A 14,891-nucleotide genomic window follows, 5' to 3' on the forward strand; every position below is an offset into this window, starting at 1 on the left:
GCGGAAACTCCTCATCCAAGACAAGGGAGTCCCAGAAGCAGGATTGCAGATGAAACTTGTGACTGTCACCAGAGAAATGCGCTGGAGGAGGCGACCAGCTGTACCCTGCAGGCATCTAACACTCCTTCAGCCACATACATGATTGGACAACTCAGTTCAAATAATCAGTAAAATGACTTCATCTTAAACATCTCTAATAATTCATAAGTGGCAAAAAAGTAAATGAAGGGCTCTAATACATTCTGTATTAACGCTATTCTCTGTACAGATTTGGTAACTTGGCTAGATACTAGGGCTGAAATGTCTAAGGAATGGTGCTATATGATTCAATGTCATTGTTATTTCAATACATTTGTACTGCACTTAGAGATCTGTTACCCAAATCAGCAATTTCCTTGTCATGACAATGCATATTCCAAAGGGAAGGCTATTGATACTTATTAAATGTCAGATGCTTTGTTTATAATCTTTTTTCCAGGTTAATCCTTACTGCAATTCTGTGAAGTCGCATTAGTATCTCTATTTTATATTTTAAGAAATAAAGACTGAGTAACTTGCACAAAGACACAGAGATTCTAAGTCTCTGAGCCTACATAATTGAAATCTGTAGGTCCAACAATCCATACGCTTTGTACAATGTCTTTCAGCATCTTAGATGACACTGAGCAATTAAACTAATAAAGACAAAGGAACTCTCAACAAATAGACATCAAGAACTTAATGAATACTAAGAACCACAGACTGGTGAATAGTTAAGTACCCCAAATAACAAGAGTTCATAATGCATGATAACCATGGCGGTTACTTATAAAGGAACAGCATCAGTCAGAACTAGGAAAGGCAACTAGTGTTCAAATCATTCACATGTGAGTTAAATTTCTCATTCCAAAAAGAAGCCAGGTGCTGGCTCCTTGAAGAAGTTTACAAGAAACTTGGTCTTTTCTAAATGGGAAAAGTCCTGATAAATCAACAGTGCACTTGCTTCTCATAAAGAATATGCAATAGGGGTGCAAAGGTAGTTCAGTGGTAGAATTCTCACCTGCCATGTGGGAGACCTGGGTTCGATTCTCAACCCATGCACTTCCCAAAACAAATAGGCAAACAAAGAAAAAGCAAACAAAATTCAGAAAATGGAGTTGCAATAATGGGATACTCACATTGAAAAAGAATGAAATGTGACCCCCACCACACAACGCACAAGAAAAAAAATATGAAATAACTAATCAATATAAAACTTAAAGACTATCAATGGAAATTCATTTCAGTGAAGCCTACATGAAAAATTCATTACCCATTCAAGCTTCCGGCATGATATGAAACAGCACTGAATGTCAAATTTACTTCAAAGTATAGAAATAATGTACAATTAACAACATAACAATTTACTTACTTTGCCTATGTTCATTTACATGCCATGATGTATTTCTCTTTATAGTAGGAGTTTTATATTTATCTTTGCATTGACAAGAAATTTAGCAAAATAAGCAACAGCTTGAATTCTTGTGATCAAATCTAACCAGATTATTTATTTAGCCTATGTCTATTCTATAATTATACAAGTTTTACTTCTCCATGCTTTCAAGGCAATTCAAAGACAAAAATAAAAGTAATTATTTCACAGAAGGTGAGCAATCTTAAACTAGCTGCATCAGTGTGAACCATTATTTAATCAATTAAGAGTGCATTTGCTTGCAAATAATCATAAGATTATAAATGAGGTATAACTAGTTCCATTCTACTTTATTAATGCCTTCATTCCTCATAACTAAAAGTATAAAAACGTACCTGTTTTCCCTATCTAAAATAGTCGTATATAGTTTAGCCTAATATATTCCCATTTCTCAATATCCAATTATAAGCACATACAAATATTTTTTTCTGATACCAATAACCAATATAATTACTTTCTTCATTTTAATGCTAATAACACTCTATTTGTTCCTTCTTTGTTACTTGCCCTCAAATTTTTTTATAGTTTTTCCCACATATAAGCTTTCCTACCAATCAACAAGATAACAAATAACATTTAGAAATGTTGAATGAATGTAGGTGCAGTTTATGCTAATTTTAATATACTTTCAACAAACTTTATTATCTTTCCTTCAATTTTATGAATACATATTTCATTTCTTCAACTAGGCCAAACACTTTTCAAGGAACAGGACTTGTCTCTGAATCTCTGATTACTTCTTCTTTTTTCTTTTCTTTTCTTTTTTTTTGCACATTGTCAATCAAAAGCCCTGGATAGGAAATGGGAACAAAGTTATTTGATAAACTTCATTTGTTAACTCCCTCATATACTTAATAAATAAATGTCCATGCTAATTTTCTTCTAGTCCCAATTCAAGATGCTGGTTGTGTACAATGGTGTTCAAATTTAATGTGGCCCTTGCCCTCATGTAGCACTAGAGAGTAATGAATGCATAATATTAAATTTATACATTCTTGATGAATAAATGAAAAGTTTACCTCAACTCCTGGCAAAAGCTATAACAAAAGGCAAAAGAGCTGTCTGCCTGATAACACTAAAAGCAAATCTCAAGAGAGTCTCTGTTGAAATAGTACATCTCATTATAGAAATAAGGAGAAAAAGATAAACAACTGGGCAAATGGCAGCACACTTGCATCTTTGCGATTTCTGACATTTTAGCTTCCTCAAAGGCAAAGCCACAACCTTTCCACACCATGGACAATATCAATCTTGTACAAAGCATTGAATTTTCATGTATTTTATCCTGTTTTTCTCTAAAGTGATTTTAATTTTTAGCTGAGACTAATGGATTTCCTGGCAAAAATATTTTGTGCTGAGTAAAAGTCCAGTGAAGTTTGCTTACCACGTGCCATCATCATGCTCTCACTTATTTCTCTAATGCCCACTGTGTTTAATTTATGATGGAAAACTTCCTTATCTACTTGTATTGCTGACCATCACATAATAATATATCCATCCATATGTGATTGGATTTAAGTTTCCAAATATGTGTGTTTCTATCAGAAAAACAAAGTTACAAGTACAAGGGAAAAAATGCTTAGAAGAATATCTAAGGAGCTGTCACCTCATCTAAGCTATAGGATCTTTTTTGAATTATTAAAGAGAGGGTTGACAGCCAGGCCCCGGGATGGTTAAGGTAACTCACATCTGATAAATGGTGTGCTGGTCTGAAAGGATGTATGTACCCTAGAAAAGCCATGTTTTAATCCTAATCCCATTTTATAAATCCAGCCATTTCTTCTAATCCCTATTCAGTACTATATGTTTGAATCTGTAATTAGATCATTTCCCTGGAGATGGGACTCAATCAAGAGTGGTTGTTAAACTGGATTAGGTGGAAACATGTCTCCACCCATTTGGGTGGGTCTTGATCAGTTTATTGGAATCCTATAAAAGAGGAAACAGTTTGGAGAAAGCTAGAGTTTCTGAGAGAGCAGAACAATATAGCCACAAGAAGCAGAGAGTCCACCAGCCAGTGACCATAGTAAATGTAGAAGGAAATCGCCTCCCGGGGAGCCTCATGAAACAGGAAGCCAGGAGAGAAAGCTGGCAGATGACACCGTGTTCGCCATGTGCCCTTCCAGCTGAGAGAGAATCCCTGACTGTGTTCGCCTTGTGCCTTCTCACTTGAGAGAGAAACCCTGAACTTCATCGGCCTTCTTGAACAAGGTATCTTTCCCTGGATGTCTTAAATTGGACATTTTTATAGACTTGTTTTAATTGGGACATTTTCTTGGCCTTAGAACTATAAACTAGCAATTTATTAAATTCTCCTTTTTAAAAGTCATTCCATTTCTGGTATATTGCATTCCAGCATCTAGCAAACTAGAACAAATGGTATAACCAAAATCTTTTGCTAGAATAAAATTCATCTTTACAAACTATCAGAACATTGTTTTGCATAGATATTCATGAATAGTTTTAGGGAAGAAAGCATAACCTAATAAGTAGTTGGGAAAAGAAAAACATTCAAAAAAAATCAAGACGTTTCTAAAAGGGGAGAAAACATTCTGCCTGTTCTCAATGGTTTTGAAAGGCTTGTAATTTGTAACTCTATACACTGTCTATCAGCTTAAAGCACAACCTAAAAATAAAGGCAGCACAGTGATGCAATAGTGCCCAGGGGCAGAATTCTCACCTGCCATGCTGGAGACCCGGGTTCGATTCCCGATGACTGCCCATGCAAAATAAAAAAAAATAATTTAAAAAAAAATAAAGGCAGAAGATAACCTAGAGAAGGATCTCTATTGGATCTGTCCCTTAAGGTTTTCCTTCCTTTCATCCCCGCATAAAAATGGTGTGCATTTGTGTCTCAGAAAATAAATTATATCAAACTCACTCAACAGATATGAGGAGAAAGAGGAACGTGCCATGGTGCTATGAAACTGAGATATCTTTAGAACCACCACAGCCTAAAATCTTTATCCACAGGCTAAAATTTTCACCACTAAAGTCATGTCATTGATTGTGGCAGAGGATTGCTAGTCAAAAAAAAAAAAAAAAATCCAAATATATTTGGCGCAAGAGCAGATAAATCTTTAGGTCATTATATCGCTCACTAAAACTTGGCATTCATTTATTTGTTTATTTATCTATTTACTTTCTGTTACAAATGTGTTTTAGGACCTCTACACACGAAAGAGATGAAATCATCTTGCAAAATAGAGTTTACTTGAAGAAATGGAACTGAGAGGCAAATTTTGATGCTAACAATGAAAAGAAGACAGCAAAGCATGAGGGTACTTTAAGAAGAGGCCAACTGAAGACAAGTACTTACAGGGGGAGACAAGTTCAGTTTGGGCTGATATTTTAGAAACTTGAGTTGATTTTATGGCTCTGATTTCCAGTTTCCTTATCTGTTAACTGAGAAAAATGATACTAATTATCTCATAGCTCATAATCAACTCATATATTAATTAATCCAGGAAATTAAAGCATGCAGAATAATTCCTGGTAGGTGAAATTTAAGGATTTGCTAGTATTATGTGAAAAAGCTGAATTCCCCCAAATAGAAGAATGCAGCAATGAAAGGCAAGATGTAAGAAATTGTCACTTTGGAAATTTGGTCAAGGACTGCTTGGGAAAGACATCTATACCACTGTTACATGCATATGTTATTTTGGATCATTTCCTCTACTCTGAAATCCTCTAACACTTTGCTGAGATGTTTTATTGCATTTCTCAGTTTTGTCTCTTGAATTGTGGTTATTTATATAAATTGCATAACTTCCTATAAAAATAAGAGTCTCAAGACTCTATGTTAAAGTCACCTTTCTCTCCCCTACATTAAGTAAGCCAGTAATAATAACCCACTGTTTTTTGAATGAATAAAAATTGGAGGTATAATTTCAGCCTTTTTTTTACCGACTTTTAATCAGAATTATATCAGTAGTGAGAAGGGGGAAATGAGAGATTGTGAGGATATATGGGCTAATATTTGAATTTATAATTCTGTTTTACTTGAGAAATTGATATATTTCCTCCTCTGGTGAAAATATGGCATTTATATTTATGGACCAACACAGCATTGGCATCACCTGGAGAGTCTTAGAAACAGGAGCCATTGTATTAGAATTTACATTTTGACAAGATCCCAAGTTATTCACATGCACATTTAAGATTGAGAAACACTATTTTATAATTCTCATTATGTCCAAACTGCACATCAATAAAAGAAAACAGCATAATTATGATATTAGCAATGGTAATATTAACAAAAATGGGAATAACATTTAGTAATCTTATATGTTGTTCCAGATTCTACGCTGTCTTCATTTCATACTTATTACCATCTGAAATTGCCACTACTATCACCTACTAAATGAAATCCAGAAGACTTAAGCCACTTTCCCAAGGTCACAGAGACAGTAAAATGCAGATAAGATTTTTAAACCCCAGCTGCCAGATCCCTAAACCCAAGCTTTGTCTAAATTCAATGTTAATATATTTGCTTCTACTTTCCATTTCCTGACTGAGGTTTCCTTCCTATTTCATTAACTTTATTTATACATGACCGCATCTTAAAGCCTCTCCAATAATTTTTGGAACACAGTGTATTATAGATTAATAAGGGAAATACCAAATGCCATCCATGAGAAATTGCGATGAGGAAGTTCTCAAAATAATCAAACACTAAAACGTCAGAGTTCTTTTTCAATAACTTTTACTTTAAAGCATTTGGTTTGGAAGCAAAGTGGTCTTTCTATTTTGAACTTTGACCTTGCATTTGTCAAATGGATAAGGTTACTAAAATGACAAAAAAGTATTTCATAAACAATCTAAAAGTCAAGAATAAGAATTGCTATATAAGAAAAGCTGAGCATAAATATGCCATATGATGACATCTCTGAGAATCATGGAAATGCTACTTGGTATTTAGTTCCATTCTGTAATATGATCACAAAGAAGCAACTATCCAATTCACTTGTATAATGGCATAATTAATCACCTTATTAGACTAAGAGATATGTAAAGATTTACAGTATAGGAAAGTCTACAGATATTCTTAATCATTTCTTAGGCTGCACCATCCCCAATATTCTTTTCCTATGTTAAGGTACACAGGAAAAACATTATTTTTAAGCTCAAGCAATGAATGGGACTTCTATGAAGCCAGAAAGAGATAAGAATTGAAATTTTAAAAGGCAAATGAACTGACAAAGGCATAGAGTTGTGACTTTGGTCTATCTCTCGAAAAAAAATATTCTCTAGCCTTTCTGTTCTATTTTTCCTAAAGCATCCCTTGTGCTATTCTTCCTTTGTCCTTGGCTCCTATCACATGACTCCTCCCCAGTCTGTCAGTTGTTTTCTGAGGAAACCGCTCAAAAACCCAGAAAAAGTGACAGAAATAATGCAAAATAATACTCAGAGTAGTACAATTCCATGTTGTTAATTAATATTTTCATGAAGCATATGATATGCATATTAAAAACACTGCCATTTACTAGCTAGAGCATATACCTAGAATCTCAGGGGTAAAAAAATTTTAAGACCTAAATAATGGAAACTGACAAGGTTTCACTGCTAGAATAAAAAAAAAAAAGAGGTCTGGAGACACCAGATCAATTGCTGAAGTCACATGGGTAGGCAGGCTGGTACAGATTTTTTCTCTCTAGGGAATGAATTGTTTTGTTTTGTCTTTCTGTTTCAGTCTATTGCCAGTCCAGTTAGTGGACATACCTCCAATTCATGGCCTTAATTTTCTTCCATGAATCTCTATTCATAGTTCTAGTTTATAACTCTTAAGAATATTGCAGGAATTTATTACCAAAATTCAGATGCATATTTTTTGGGTTACCCTTGGAAAAATTATAAAAAATATTAGTATTCAGGAACTTCAGAAACTAAAGAATCAGTACGGGATAAGGTAAAAAAAGAAAAAATACACTTACACAATTTGTATCTATTTACATAGTTGTGCTTTGCAAATGTTGATATAAAGTATTTGTAAAAAGGCATATATCAATATATAAAATGTCAATACATAAAGATACGAAAAGAGGAGGTATAAAGAATCAGACTTAAAAGCATCACAGTGTTATCCTTAGGAGATCTTAAAAGAATCCTCAACCACAAGAAACAGGAGAGCTTGGACATGAAAGTGCTGTCTTCTAGCTATTCAGCTACATGAATATGGTATGTGTTTTAAAAGGCTTTTAAAGAAGATGGAAATATTCTATTATTATTCATCAAAGTGCTATGGTGGTGTTTCTTAACTATTAGCTATTTTTAAAATTCCCATAATCTTCATACAGAGGGCAGAATTAAATAAGTATGGAGGAAACATAAGCCCTACAAATGTGGTAATACAGTTCTGTTTCCAACTATAATATTTCCAAGCACGCACTTGCTAATCATGTTGATGTGTATTTAACTCCACCTGTCACAGTGGTTACAATAATCCTTCAAAAAAGGTACATTTTTTCTCTGTAGGCATAGATTTTTTTCATGTAATACTCTAACATTTCTAATTTCATTTTACTAGAAAAATAATTCCATTATATGCATACAATTGCTACTCATCATTTGGAATTTTTCATTTGTTGATGCATTACCTTAAGTGTAAAATTCAATAGCTCAATTTCAGTGCAATTTTTGAATTGGGTTTTCATGAAATCTTTAGTGTTTGTTGGCCCCTATCTCTAATCATACTTACAACCTCTTGCAATGCAAACCCTCTACCCCTACCCTTGTCTATTGTGATCAAGCCACACTGGACTTCAGCTCCTTATGCAAACCTCACACAAACCAACTATTCCACCTCAGGGCTTTTGCACTTGCTCATCCCAGTACTTGAAATTCTCTTGTCCTTTTATCTTGTCAGTTTCCTTAAAAAAGCTTATCTTGACCTCCCTAATCTCACTCTGTCTTCAATCCCTTTTTGTCTCCATCAAAACATCTTTCATAGCAGTTATGTAAATATCTATATGTTTACTGATTTTTATTGGGGATATAATTGTTAATAATATTTCAAGAGTTCAGGGTACTATCCCTTTGTGTTCAACACTCAACTGCCAGCACTTTGCACAGGATGAGTATATTAAATGCATATTAACTGGATAAGGAATTGCACAAAGATTAAATCACAAGTTTGGGGGCACAGCAGGCATATTCTTTTATACTCTTATGCTTAAACAGGAAACAGATTCAGGTTATATAAGAAAATATATCCAACCATCATTATACCAAAGAGGATTGAGTTTTAACTCTTGTAACAGGTTAGGTTGCCCAGGAACATGAAATGAAGACTTGTGCACAGGACATTCATTAGGAAGTGTTCTTGGGATTAAAACCTGTATGAGAATAAAGAAGACAACAAGATTAGGTGGAAGAAGATAAGCAATACAAAGCCTCTACCAACCTTACAGGGAGTATGTGAGCTGAGATGGCTCTTCAGGTACATCTGAACAGGGACAGAAAGGGTGGGCCTTTACAACCCAAACACCAATCAGTCATTGGAGGAAGGCTACCCTGAGAAGGGGGCATGACTATGGATGAGACAGCTATTTGCTGTCAAGGGAATTCTGGAAGAAGACTGATAGCTAAGGACATTCTGTTTAGCCTCCCATACTCTCAGCAGCCAGGAAAATGAGTCCTTTCTTTAAGAGGGACATCTAGACAACATATCACAGATTCCTTTATAATCATAATATATTTCACTTACATTTGTCATAGGTACAACAGATTTTTTTTTCTACCCACCAGATTAGTTCACAAATGAAATAGTTTAGAACAATACAGAGTCAGGTATAAAATTCTGGGTGAAAGTAGGAAAACCATGTTATATTCCTGGAACTGACACTAAATATTTAGTAATAAATGCAGTAAATACATCACTCTCTGGACCTGTTTGTCATTTCAAAAGTCAAGGAACTGAAATTAGCTGAATTTTCCCCTGAATTTTTAAATTATTTTAATACTGGTGGTACAGATAGAGTTTGTGATTAAAACTTAGTTGAATCACCTCTCTTTATAATTATTTTGTTGTATTTATGCCTGGCCATCAACTATTAACAGAAAAGATATAAGTCTTGAGAATGATGCCAGCACATTCTACTTATAGAGATTCTTTGCCTGAGTGGCACTAAAGTGGATTAAAATATTCTCAAATAAAGAAGGCAGGGTTACTCAGAAACAAGAAAACCTCATGTCAACCCCCAAAATAGTGACCAAATACAGTAAAACTGGACAGACGGGAAAGCAAAAGTTAGATGGTAAAAACTTTGCTAGTGACTTATTTCTTCAAGATGTTAAGATTCTTTAACCTTGACATTTAATAAATTTATTAGAATTTATATTAATTGTGGCTTAAGTGTCATCTCAGAAACCTCAATGCCAGAAGGCAAATGAAAAGTTATCTAAAAAGTTTAAATGTGAGAATAAAAATGTTCTATGGCAAGTGCAATTAATGGGCAATTCACAGATCATAGAAAAAAATTGCTTAATAAGAACAAAATGTCAGGAAATATATAAAAGTAGTCATTAAAATCATAGAAAAAACATTCTACAATCCCTTCAAATTACTTAGAAATGAGAACTAAATGTGACATTCCAATGAAACAATATGGCATAGGTTGAGCCAAAATGGAAGGGAGCAATAAAAATTAAAAAAATAAGAAACACACTCATATGCCAGAATTTGACAAAACTATCTATTATAATAATATAATGGAAAAACTTATTAATAAAAATAAGAGCATTAGAGTGTTTTAAACCCACAAGGACACACAACAGTTTAAAGCTGTGCTACATAATAAGGGAACCTAAAGAAGAAATTATGGTGATAATCAAAGATCTGACTTGGAAATACACAAAGGAAGAAAGTAGAGACTAAAATAATGATATCAGAAAGAGTTGATAAAATCTCTTTCTAATGCTAAAGGATACAGTCGATAATGAATATATATATATAATATTAGCTCTTTTATGTGCCAAATAAGTGCTCAAATACACAAAATTTAAAAATTAAGAAATATAAGGAGAAACTGAGAAACACGAGAGTATAGAGAAACTTGACGAACTCTCTGACAGATAAGTAGATGGAGAAGTCAGATAAAAAGGATCCCTGAATAATATCTGTAAAGATGATCAATTAGCCGTATACTGAATTCTATACTTCAAAGGAACTAAATCTTCTTTCTAAGCATCCTTGGCAGGGTTATGAAAATTACCCCACAAAGAAATCTTCAACCATTTCCCTGAATAAGTAAGCACATGTGTAGAAGAGCATGTAGCATTGTGATGCAGTCATATAGAATTATGGTACAGTCATCAAGAGCACATTTCTGTTTGTTCCCACAATTTACTTAGGAGCAGAGGGCCTTCTGAAGACCCAAGACCTTTTTTGTCTTTGACACTTTCAGTTGCTATAACTTAGTCAATGATCTAGATTATGAAGACTGGCCAAGATGAGAGGAAAAGGCGGTGAGGCCTCTCAGAAAATCTGTTGTAAGAAAAGCAGAACGAATTCACCAATGACGTCTCTGCCTCAAATCTTGGACAGAAAGGAGAGTCTGGTTGGGTATATGCAAAGCAGCTGATACCAGAAATGTAACCCTCTGTGTGTCAGGGAAACAGAGACTGGGTTAATTCAAAGAGCTTAAATATCAGAATTCAATGAATTAGCACTAGGATCTCAGCTGTGAGCTAGATCCCTCGTAATTAAATGTGGCACTGGAATAAGGAACATTCCTCACTTCTAGAAATCACGATGTCAGGACAGAAGCATAGGACAATAGTGAGTCGGATTCTAACACACAGCCAATATTTATGGCCTGGCTAGATCCATCCCCCCCCAACTAAAACAGTTTACATAGGAAGCAACATCAAGACTTTTTTTTTTTTTTTTTTTGATGTCCATTATAGGAAGTTCTGGCAAATATGAGTGGCATGCTTATATGGATAAAAATATTAAAAACATGCTTATTACAGTGAAAATTGAATCGTCTTCGAAATTACAAAGCACAACAGAAAATTATTAGTAATCTGTCTTTTATACTTTTTGAAAAGACTTTCAAGTTTTTTATACTTTACTTAAGGAAAGTAAATCTTAGTGGGAAATGAGGATAAAATGAAAGCTAATGTCTTTAGATATTAATCAAGAATAAATTGGGGGATCTCAAAATGTTACTGTTACATTTTAGTTAATTTACAATGGCTCTGAATAGTCATGTTAATGAAGGAAAGCCCAGTGCATCGATACATAAAGAGTTTATTAAACAAATGTCACTTTCATTTGCTTTTGGAATATTTTATGTGAACTTCTGGTAATTCATCTATATTATGTTTTGGTCATGTTGAAATTAAAATGAGTTTTATTTCGTAGGTTAACAAGAATTGGTATTTGGAAAGGGTGATGATGTATAAATGTGGCAGGAGCAAGCCAGTATGGAATTCAAAAAGAGTTCATAAATTATTTATTTACAATATTGAAAAACAAAACCTGATACTTAAAAATTGATTTATTCATCTTAAAAAAGTCACTTCAAGTGACATAACCCCAAGTTATCATGACTCTTAAAACTTATATCCATGAAGAATTATCAGCTTCCTTCTTGGTGCCTTCAACATAACCTCTACATAGATCTTTCACAGCACCTGTAATAATGAGCAACTTTTAAGAAATATACTTGTCTGCCTATCAAATACATTATAACCCACATAAGTGATAAGCTCTTGTTCATCCACGTACAGTATAAATAAAAAAAAAAGGCTAAGAATGAATGATTTTACCTAATGTCCTTATGTTTTCCTTCTCACACCACAATATAAAACAAAATGCATTCATGCATGATATATTAAAGCATTGCAGTTTACACTTTTACTTCATAACTTAATGTATCGCAACATGGAACTAATTCTTTAATATGTCCATCAGTTTGTTTTCATCCCCAAGACAGTAATCAGAACTTATGCTTTTGTAAAAGTTTCAAACTTAAACCTTTTGAACTCTGATGGGTAAAATCTGGAGGAAAAACAATTCTCATTTAAAAGCCATAAGTTTTAGCAAGAATAGACAAATTTAGATTAAAGGAATAGTGCTCCTTTTTTTCACGAAAAGTCCATAAATCAACATTTTCTTTATATATAAGTGGAGAAAATATGCCTCATTATTTTGGAGGAAACTAAGCATTCTGAATTCAGAAAATCTAACTCTTGAAGGTAATTCAAATTAGTGTATAACTTTTAACAGAGCTATGATTCTGAAGACATTGTAGCTTCTTTGGGGAAAATGCTTCTATGTGGGACCAAATACAAGGAAATATGAGTGCACGTGCTTGTTCCTTGTTGTCAGAACTTGTGAAATCACCCACAGGAAATCAGGAACTAAGAAAAAGAGAGCAGCAGAAAAGACATATATTGTTGATTTCATTCTCATGCAAATGGTGGGGAGACTATTAGAAAACAAAATCAAGCATGGCAAAGCTCAGCATGGACCAGGACTGCTGATGTCCTGACTATGTCATCACTGGATGAGCGTGACTTCATAGATTTGTCCTTTTGATAGCTGGGATGCTTCACTAGAGGGAGCTGGATATAGTGGTGGCAGAGAAGACGATTTCTCTTAATTACAGTGCATGCTTTCTTTAAATTTTCTTGAGAAGAGAGAGATCCAGGAGTAGGATATGAGAACAGGAGAATAAAGTCTGACTTTATTGCTAGAAGAACAATAAAGATTAGCAGAAGAACAGGTTTTCAACCTCCGTTGGGTTCAAATTATAATCATTGAAGTTTCTCTGGTTAGTTGAATAAACCTAGATCATGCCAAATGATGGACTTTTTATTGTAGCTATATATTTACAACACAAAATTTCCCATGTTCGCCATTTTCATGTGTACAATTCAATGCTATTAATTACATTCACAAAACTGTGCTACCATCACCAACTAGATATCTTTGGCTCTCTCATCTAATGAGTAGTAAAAGCCTATTAAGTGGGTGGGCCATGGTGTCTCAGCAGGCAAGTATGCTTGCCTGCCATGCCAGAGGACCCAGGTTCGATTCCAGGTGCCTGCCCATGTAAAAAAAAAATCCTTTTAAGTTACAATCTCAACACAATGTATATTTCCCCTTTTCTTACAGATTCAGCTTCCTTTTAGTTCGAGTGATTAGAATAATGTCTAGCTCCTTAATTAACCAACATGATGGCAGGGATTGTTTCTGTTTTGTATATCATTATTTAACCAGGTACAACCGTAGAGTAGATATGTGGGAAATATTTGGCTATGCATTGCCGCAGAGGCATATCATGAAAAAAAAAAAACATACAAAACCATACAAACCAAAGATAAAAATTGAACTTGAAACACTTATTTGTCATAGCTACCTATAAGTGTGTTAATATTAGTTAATTTGCTTGATGGATTATAATTGTAAGTAGTACTTGTAATTAGCTTCTTCAGAAAGCGTCTGTTATCTGTACATTCCAATAACAGAATTTTGTCTTAAAAGATCTTCACTTTATAGACAAATTTTTTTTTAATCATTAAGTTGTGCATAACTTTGTAGAAAAATTTCTTCAATAAAATCCTGCGAGGCTGAGTTAATCCATTATGAAATAAAATCAATCTGAGATGGGGCCATGATGAATCTGAGATGCATGGGTCAGGTTTCCGTCAGTTAAGTGATTAACCTTACCAGCCCCTATGACTTTCTGAATCTACTTTTCACCTAAAAGCACCATTAACCTAATAACTTAGCAATAATGTAAGATTTATTAAACTGGTTGTATTGGCTTACACTCTTTTTTTTATTTGCCTGATTTTTAGTATCAAGAGAATCATCAGTAAAAAGTTAATACATCAATACTGCTTCTTTAAGATGGCAATATTTTAATAATATTAATGAGATATGGTTTATTTTATGTAGCATCCTAAATTCAAAAATGTTAAAAATGTTCCCTGTGTCCTATGTTTTTTATTCTTGCAGTTCTGTGAGATATAGAAAACACATTCTTGCTCTGCAATAATTTCAAGTTTATTTTGTGGAAATGGTTCAATTATCATGACTCATTTTATATGCCCATTCTATGCTTTATAGTATAAGATATCAAAGAGCATGAGTTAAGTGCCCACTTAAATAAGGTATTTACTCGTTTGAAGTAATGAAAGGAATAAATAACATTTGCCACGCTCATTTTACAATAAACATAGCTTCAAATAGTCAAATATGATAATGAAAGAGTATTACATCATTCTATGTGGGCATTAACTTCTCTTAGAAAACTCCTTAAGGAACTCTGGTAAAAACTTAATAATAGCTAGTTTCCTCATTTATTCTTTCATTCATTCACTTCTTTCTTTCTTCTAGTAAGTATGTCTTATGTATCTACTGAAGGTCAGATACCAGGCTAACTAAAATATTAACTCAGCAACTGCCTCTCCCTTCACAGCATGTTTT

At 33.8% G+C, this 14,891-nt stretch overlaps 2 long non-coding RNA genes across 3 annotated transcripts in view; both read right to left on the reverse strand.

The window, feature by feature from the left end:
* Positions 1 to 2,056: 2,056 nt before the first annotated feature.
* On the reverse strand, positions 2,057 to 10,721 carry LOC143648526 (uncharacterized). Of its 2 annotated transcripts, none has more exons than XR_013158604.1 (5): positions 10,663 to 10,721; positions 8,678 to 8,784; positions 4,770 to 4,855; positions 4,131 to 4,166; positions 2,057 to 2,240 (listed from the first exon to the last, which is right to left on the reverse strand). It is a non-coding gene; the product is annotated as an uncharacterized LOC143648526 (long non-coding RNA). The 2 variants fall into 2 exon arrangements; XR_013158603.1 differs by having other exon boundaries at positions 8,667 to 8,784.
* Positions 10,722 to 11,939: 1,218 nt separating this feature from the next.
* Positions 11,940 to 14,891, reverse strand: part of LOC143648528 (uncharacterized) — a 68,779-nt gene continuing 65,827 nt past the window's right edge. The window contains exon 4 of the long non-coding RNA XR_013158607.1: positions 11,940 to 12,088. This is a non-coding gene — a long non-coding RNA (uncharacterized LOC143648528). The remainder of the gene's footprint in view (positions 12,089 to 14,891) is intronic.

The sequence above is a fragment of the Tamandua tetradactyla genome, chromosome 10 (assembly GCF_023851605.1).
Source record: "Tamandua tetradactyla isolate mTamTet1 chromosome 10, mTamTet1.pri, whole genome shotgun sequence".
Classification (NCBI taxonomy): Eukaryota; Metazoa; Chordata; class Mammalia; order Pilosa; family Myrmecophagidae; genus Tamandua; species Tamandua tetradactyla.